Raw genomic sequence first — 7,481 nt, forward strand, 5'->3', positions numbered from 1 at the left:
GAAATTGTTTCAATTTCTCTGACTTCAATGTAACTGAATTTTTGTTATCTTTATCATTTATCTTATTTTGTCTGGTTTTAATTTAATTGGCTCTTATGTCTTTAGAATATATAGATATAATATTTATATTTTATTTTAGGGGAAATATAAGAGTACTAATTTAGAGTTTTATTTTTATTCTAATAGAAGTATATAATGCTATTAATATAAATTTCTCTGTAAGTACTTTAACAACACCCCACCCTATTTTTATTCAGTCAAAATATTTTACAAATTCAGTTTTAGTTCCTCTTTTTTAATATTTTTAAAACTTTGTATTTTGTATTGGAGTATAGTCAATTAATAATATGATAGTTTCAGGTGAACAAATAAGCTTCTTGAGTTACGGGATTTTCAGAAGTATATTTAGTTTTCAAATGTTTGTAGGTCTTTAAGTTATCTCTCTGCCAAACTGATTCCAATTTTAATTATTTTAAGATTATAAGCTGTACTTTAAGAAGTATTTTAGCCTCTAAATTGCTGAGCTTTATTTTATGGCCAAGAAAATGGCCTACCTATCTTGACAAATGTTCTATGTGCACTTAAAAAGAATGTATCCTGCTGTTGCTGAGTGGAGTGCTCTATAAATATTAAAGAGATTGTATCTGCTATTAGCATTGTGCAGGTGTTCTAAGTTCTTGCTGATTTTCTGTCTACTTTTTCTATAGATCATCAAACTGCAATGTTGAAGTCTTCAACTAAAATAATTGGATTTGCTTATATCTACTTCAGTTCTATCAGTGTTTACGTCTAACTCTTTAGGTGTGTACACATTTACAGGTTTTAAGTCTTCTTAGTTTTAAAACTAACTGTTATATCATTATGTAATTTTTTTTTCCTTGCCTGATATTTTTTCTGGTACTGAGTTTGCTTTCTCTGATATTCATATTGCCATCAAGCTTTCTTTTAATTCATGCCTTTTTTTTAATGGCATGCTCTCCATTGTTTTAAAAAATTCTGTCTGTATCTTTATATTTAAAGGACATTTTTATACAGAAAACATGTGGTTAGATCTTGCTTTTCTGTACAACCTGTGACTTTCAATCACTGTGTTTAGACCATTAACGTTTACTGTGATATTGATATGATTGAACTTAGATCTGTCATTTTACTCTTGGTTTTATGTTCGTCATTTTTGAGTTTTGCTGCTTTGTTCTCCTTTTCCTGCTTTGTTCTCCTTTTCCTGCTCTCCTATATCCTCTGACATTTTTGCAAAATCTTGTTTTAGCTGTTTCTTTAGGGATTAAGCTTTTACTGTTAACAGAAAGCTATTATTTTATCATTTCAAGAACAGAAGTTTTAAAACCACGTAAACACGGTTTACCCCTCTTCACTGACATTTATGTTATAGCGTCAAGTCTATTGTATCTATATTTAATGCCTCACCAAGCAATGTTACCATTTTTTTTCTTTTAACAGTCATGCATATATTAAAGGATTTCAGAGGATAAAACCTGACTTTTAAACCTACCAGTGTATTTACAATTGCTGATGTTTTTGCCTTTATTTCTGAAACTCCAAATTTCTCTATGATACTGCTGCTCCTAAGTCACTTCAGTCGTGTATGACTCTGTGAGACCCCATAGATGGCAGCCCACCAGGCTCCCCGGTCCCTGGGATTCTCCAGGCAAGAACACTGGAGTGGGTTGCCATTTCCTTTTCCAATGCTACTTCCCCTCAATCTAAATAAATTATTTTATTATTTATTTTAGATCAAGTCTTCTGGAAATTAATTCCCCGAGTTGTCTTTGTCTAAGAATTTCTTTAATTTCTGATCATTTCTGTAGGACATTTTCACTGAATATGGAATTCTGAGTGAGTGGTTCTTTCCTTTTAGCATTTTACAATGTTACTTCACTCTCTTTTGTCTTCCATAATTTCTGGTAAAATATCTATAGCTTTTGAACCATTGTTTCCTTTCTAGATGTAATGTGTTACAGTCTCTAGTTGCTTTAAATAGCTTAAAATTTTTAATTTTCAAAAGACTGATTGTGATGTATCTATGCTTTATTTTCTTATGGTTTATTCTCTTCACTACTCACCAAGCCATTGAACCTGCGAATTTATGGCTTTCATGATATTTGGGCAATTTCTGGTTGTTAAATATTCAAATAATTTCTGTGCCCTTCTTGTTCTTTCTGGGACTCCAATGACATGGATATGCAGCAGTATGGACTGGGCCTGACCTTGGAGCAAAGCCACAAGAGTAAGAAGAGAGTGCATGATTTCACCCCTGTACTGCCTACTTTCTAATTCTCTTCTCCATACTCTTTCTGTTTTACTTTTTAGAATTTTAAAATAGTTGCTTTTTTATTTTTTTGTTTTATACAGAGTTTTAGTGTAAATATTGGAAGGGATTAGCTATGGTGAATTTACTCCTTCTTGTCCTTCAATAGAAGTTGCAGTTTTTCACACAACTGACAGTATCTTTCAAAAAATATATTTTCAGCCATTTCCTGGCTTAATATATATATATATATATATATATATATATATATATATATTTAACCTGGAGTATATTGCCATCTTTTAAAAATAAGTCATCTTAGACTCTGAACATCTTTCCAGCTCTGATTTGTCCCTAAATCACAACACTGGAGTCATACTACCCACCACTTACAATTATTTTATTATTAATTATTTAACTAACTACAACATAATGTTTTCCTGTCTTTGAACTTACCATTCTATTCATATAAACTTTCTTTCCCTTCCTTTCTTAGATTATTAATTTTCATTATTCATATCTCAAACAAATGTTTCTGGACGCTTAGTCTAAAGTAACTCCTATTTTTCTACACTCCAGCCCAATGCATTCTCTATACCATCATTCCTAGCATTCAGAACTCTTATCCCACACTGCATTTATTTATTTTTTTTGAATATTCATTCCTTATTTTTGTTTCCCCTTAGAGTATAAGTTACCTTGAGACAGTAACTAGTTGTTTTTTGTTTTTTGTTTTTTTTTTCAAGCTGCTCAGAGCTGGATGTTTCTCCCATATCTAAAATAGGGCCTGATTCATTGCTGGGACTCAGTAAATAGATACATGAGATAGAGATAGAGAAACTGCATTCATTGAAAATTTTCTTACCATTTTGTTTGTTTAAGATAGGGCTCTCTCATCAGGTACTCAACATTGTTTGTATGAAGCAGCAATATTAATTGTGGTTCTCCTGGAATCCATAACAAAGACTTCTGAATTAAAGGTTTTGTGATTCAAAAGGCCTATGGTTTGGACCCAAACATTAAGGCTTCTCACATTAAATGATTGATTTGTTGATCCTCATTTGAGAGAATCATTCTAAGTACCACCCAGTTCATGGTAGGGGAGTTCTTCTATATCATGTACAGAATATTTTTCCTATTTGCCTCATAGCATGTATATACATTGCATAAATGTTATAGGATTAATTATGTTCCCTCAAAGTTTGTATGTCACAGCTCTAACCTCCAGAAATTAGACTGTGACTGTACATGGAAATAGAGCTTTTAAAGAGGTATTTATGCTTTATAAAGATCATGTAGGGAGACTCTAATCTACCTGGAGTCCTTATAAGATAAAATTTGAACACACAAAGGGAGACATCAGGGTTTTGTGTGCTCAGAGGGATGCCCATGTGAAAAAGATATCATGAGGGTAGCCATTGGAAAGAGGGCTCATCTCTGGCATCATGATCTTGAACTTGAAGTACCTAAAACAGTGAAAAAAACACATTTCTGTTGGTTAATTTACCGTCTGTGGCATTTTGTGATGACAACCATAGCAAGAGAATACAGATTCTGGTGCTTAGAAGTACAATGCTGTTGTAACGAATACCTAAAAGTGTGAAACTGGCTTCGGTAACAGTTGGACACCTCAACATTAGTTGAGGTGCATGCTAGAAAAAGTACAAAAGAGATTGTCAGCAGGAAAATGGATCTTAAAACTGATTCTGATGTATTCTCAGACATAAATAGAGAACATGCTATTGGAAACTGAAATAAAGGCAATGCTTGTTATAAAGTAGCAGAACTTGGGCAAATTGTATTTGAGCATTTTGTGCAAAGTAGGAATTGTAAGCGATATACTTGTATGTTTATTTCTAAGCAAAATGTTGAAGGTCTATCCTGGTTTCTCCTTACTGTATCTAAGAATTATGAAATGAGAGAGATAATTGAAAGAAATGCTAAGCGAAACCAAACCATAATGTGAAGTTTTGGAAACTTTCAGTCTATTCGTACTGCAAGAAACAAAAATATATGTTCTGGAAAGAAGAACAAGAGTATGGCTGGGAAAAAAATAATTCGTTGAAGAGATTATAGGTGTGACTCATGCGTCTAATCAGGCATCTTGGCAGAAGATAATAATAAAGATGGACTTATACCAAAAGAAACCCTGCCAGCCTGAATTTCAGGGGACGGAGATGCTACAAAATGTAGGACAACTGTCAAACTTTAGTGATTCTACAGTAGGAGCCAGTAGAGTGATCCAGCCACAAAAATGCTATACTTAAAAAAAAAAGAAGAAGAATTACCCAAGATTTGAGACTATCTCCTTTATATTTACAGAGGGTGGGATCACCTGCCCTCTGAAAACTTCAACTACCCAGAATTGTGAGAAGATACATTTCTGTTGTTTAAGCCATGAAGTCTATTTTGCTATGATATTTTGCTATGGTGATCATAAAAAGATTAATAGTAATGATTTCAATTGTGTTCTCAAAAAAAAAAAAAAAAAGGTCCAAGTCCTAACCTTTCTTACCTGTGAATGTGATCTTCTATGGAAATAGGGTCTTTGCAGATGTAATTAACATGAGGATCAAGATGAGACCATCCTTAGTTAGAGTGAGTCCTAAGTCAAATGAGAGTGTCTTAATAAAAAAAAAAAGACAGAAAGAAAGGACACAGTATGATAGTTAATTGAATGTGTTGGCTTAACTGAGTCACGGGATGCCCCAGTAATGGTTAGACATTACTCTGAATATGTCTTGAGGGTGTTTCTGATGAGATTAATATTTGCATGGATAGAATGAGTAAAGCAGATTGATCTCCTCTATGTGGATGACCTTCATCCAATCAATTAAAGGACTGAAGAGAACAAAACAGAATTCATTCTCTTTCCCTGACCGTCTTTGAACTAGGATATCAATCTTTTCCTGTCTTCGGACTCTGAGTCAGACTGGAACTTACACCATTAACTCCCCTGAGCCTCAAATCTTCAGTTTGGACCGAAACTATATCAGTGGTTCTTCTTGGTCTCTAGCTCACTTACTGTAGTTAAGATTGTTCATCTTAGCTAATTCCAGATAGATAGATATAGATAGTTATAATACATACATATAGATAGATAGACACATAGATGCTGCTGCTACTGCTGCTAAGTTGCTTCAGTCGTGTCCAACTCTGTGCGACCCCATAGACAGCAGCCCACCAGGCTACACCGTCCCTAGGATTCTCCAGGCAAGAGCACTGGAGTGGGTTGCCATTTCCTTAGATAGATATAACTCCTCTTGGTTTTGTTTCTCTGGAAAATCAAGACTAATAAGCACAAAAACACATAATGTTTATGTAAAGACTGAGGTGGCGGCAGCAGAGTTTGGAGGTATGAGGCCAGGAGCCAAGGAATGTTGGAACAATCACAATCTGGAACATTAAGGAAACATTACCACCTAGCACCTTTGGAAGGAGTGTGGCTCTGCTGATACATTGATTCCAGACTTCTGGTCTCCAAAATAGCAAGAGAAAAAATAACTGTTGCTTTAAGCCATTCAGTTTCTGGTAATTTGTTATGGCAACCACAGAAAACTAACCCACTTTGTCTGAAGTCACACAACTATTCGTGAACATTTCTTGTTTTCAGCCTTAGTCTTCTGGACACCCAAAACCTTGCTCTTATCATTACATTATGGTACCTCTCCAGGTTTAGCTTTTGTAACACACATTTGTGTGGTGATCATGTAGCTTTCTTTGAGAGAAAGAGCGTATACAAAATATTTTACCCTCCCCATCATTTTTACATATTCATTGATTTTTATTATGTATTGATTTATCTTTTATTGAATTATAGTTGATTTACAATGCTAGTTCCAGGTGTACTACATAGTGATTCAATGTATCTGTAGATTATACTCCATTTAGAGTTACTATAAACATTATTTATATTCCATGTGCTGTACATTGTATCCTCAAATCTTATTTATTTAATATCTAGTTTGTTGACTTACCTGTGCTGAGAAGTGTGAGTTCCATAAACGAGAGAGGCATGGCCGATGCTCATGGAGTTGCCAATTTAGTGATGAGAACAGATCATAGATAAATGTTTTGGTAAACGTGTAATTACCAATAAAGAAATATACCATAGAGTAAGGGAATAAGGCAGGAAGAACAGTAGAATATGTGAGACTATGGATGACAAATTTAGACCTACACGGAATTTTTCCTGTATTGTCAAGAATTTTAGATTTATGCTTCAGTTCAGAATTAGCCTTTGAATAGAAGTCAGCTTGACCTAATAGTATAAATTGAGATTGGTTTGTGTAGAGGGAGTGCTGGAGGCACAGGTTAGGAGCCATTTATTTTTTATTTTATTGCAGACTAGAAAAAGGCAAGTCAAATAGCCCACCCTTAAAATATCCAGGCATTTCCAGCTGTGAGTTATTTAAATGTGCATGAGAGCAGCTTAACGACATTTCAGCGGACAGTGTTTCAGGGTGAGAATTTGATATAAGGGAAACCAGAAACACACACTGTCAGAGGCCCTAAGATGCCCTTGGGCTATCCCTGGGGTAGGCAAGGTCTCTCACAGCTTTCAGATCTACCTTCCTCTTTGGCTGCCAGAGTGATCTTCCTAAAGCAGAAATGTCACCAGATTTCACCACTGATTAAAATTTCTTTGTCCACCCACTGCTTCTAAGATAGGGTAGAAGTCCTTTGCTTGACTCAGAAGGATCTCTGTGAGTCTGTTTTCCTTTTTTCTCTGGTTCCGTCTCCTGCAGCCTCCCATATCATCATCTTCCCTCCAGCAAGGCCAGGGTGTGTATAATCACCCTTCCTACGTAGGGATTGGGGGCAGGAGGAGAAGGGGACAACAGAGGATGAGATGGCTGGATGGCATCACTGACTCGATGGATGTGAATCTGGGTGAACTCCAGGAGTTGGTGATGGACAGGGAAGCCTGGCATGCTGCGATTCATGGGGTCGCAAAGAGTCGGACACGACTGAGTGACTGAACTGAGGTCTCTCCGCATATACACACATCAATCAGTTTCAAGTTTCCTTGTTTTCCTCGTATCCTCTCCACTATTTCTGGCTCCCTTGTCATTCCCAGTATTTACCTCTATCATACCCAGTTTCATTACAAGTATTTTCTCTGCTCAGACCCAAGATACTCAAGATTTGACTTCATATCTTACCAACAGCTTTTGATAGAAGTGGGGGGGAGAAGAAGTGTGTGACTGCTGAG

This window comes from Bos javanicus, chromosome 6, assembly GCF_032452875.1.
Source record: "Bos javanicus breed banteng chromosome 6, ARS-OSU_banteng_1.0, whole genome shotgun sequence".
In the NCBI taxonomy this organism is placed as follows: domain Eukaryota; kingdom Metazoa; phylum Chordata; class Mammalia; order Artiodactyla; family Bovidae; genus Bos; species Bos javanicus.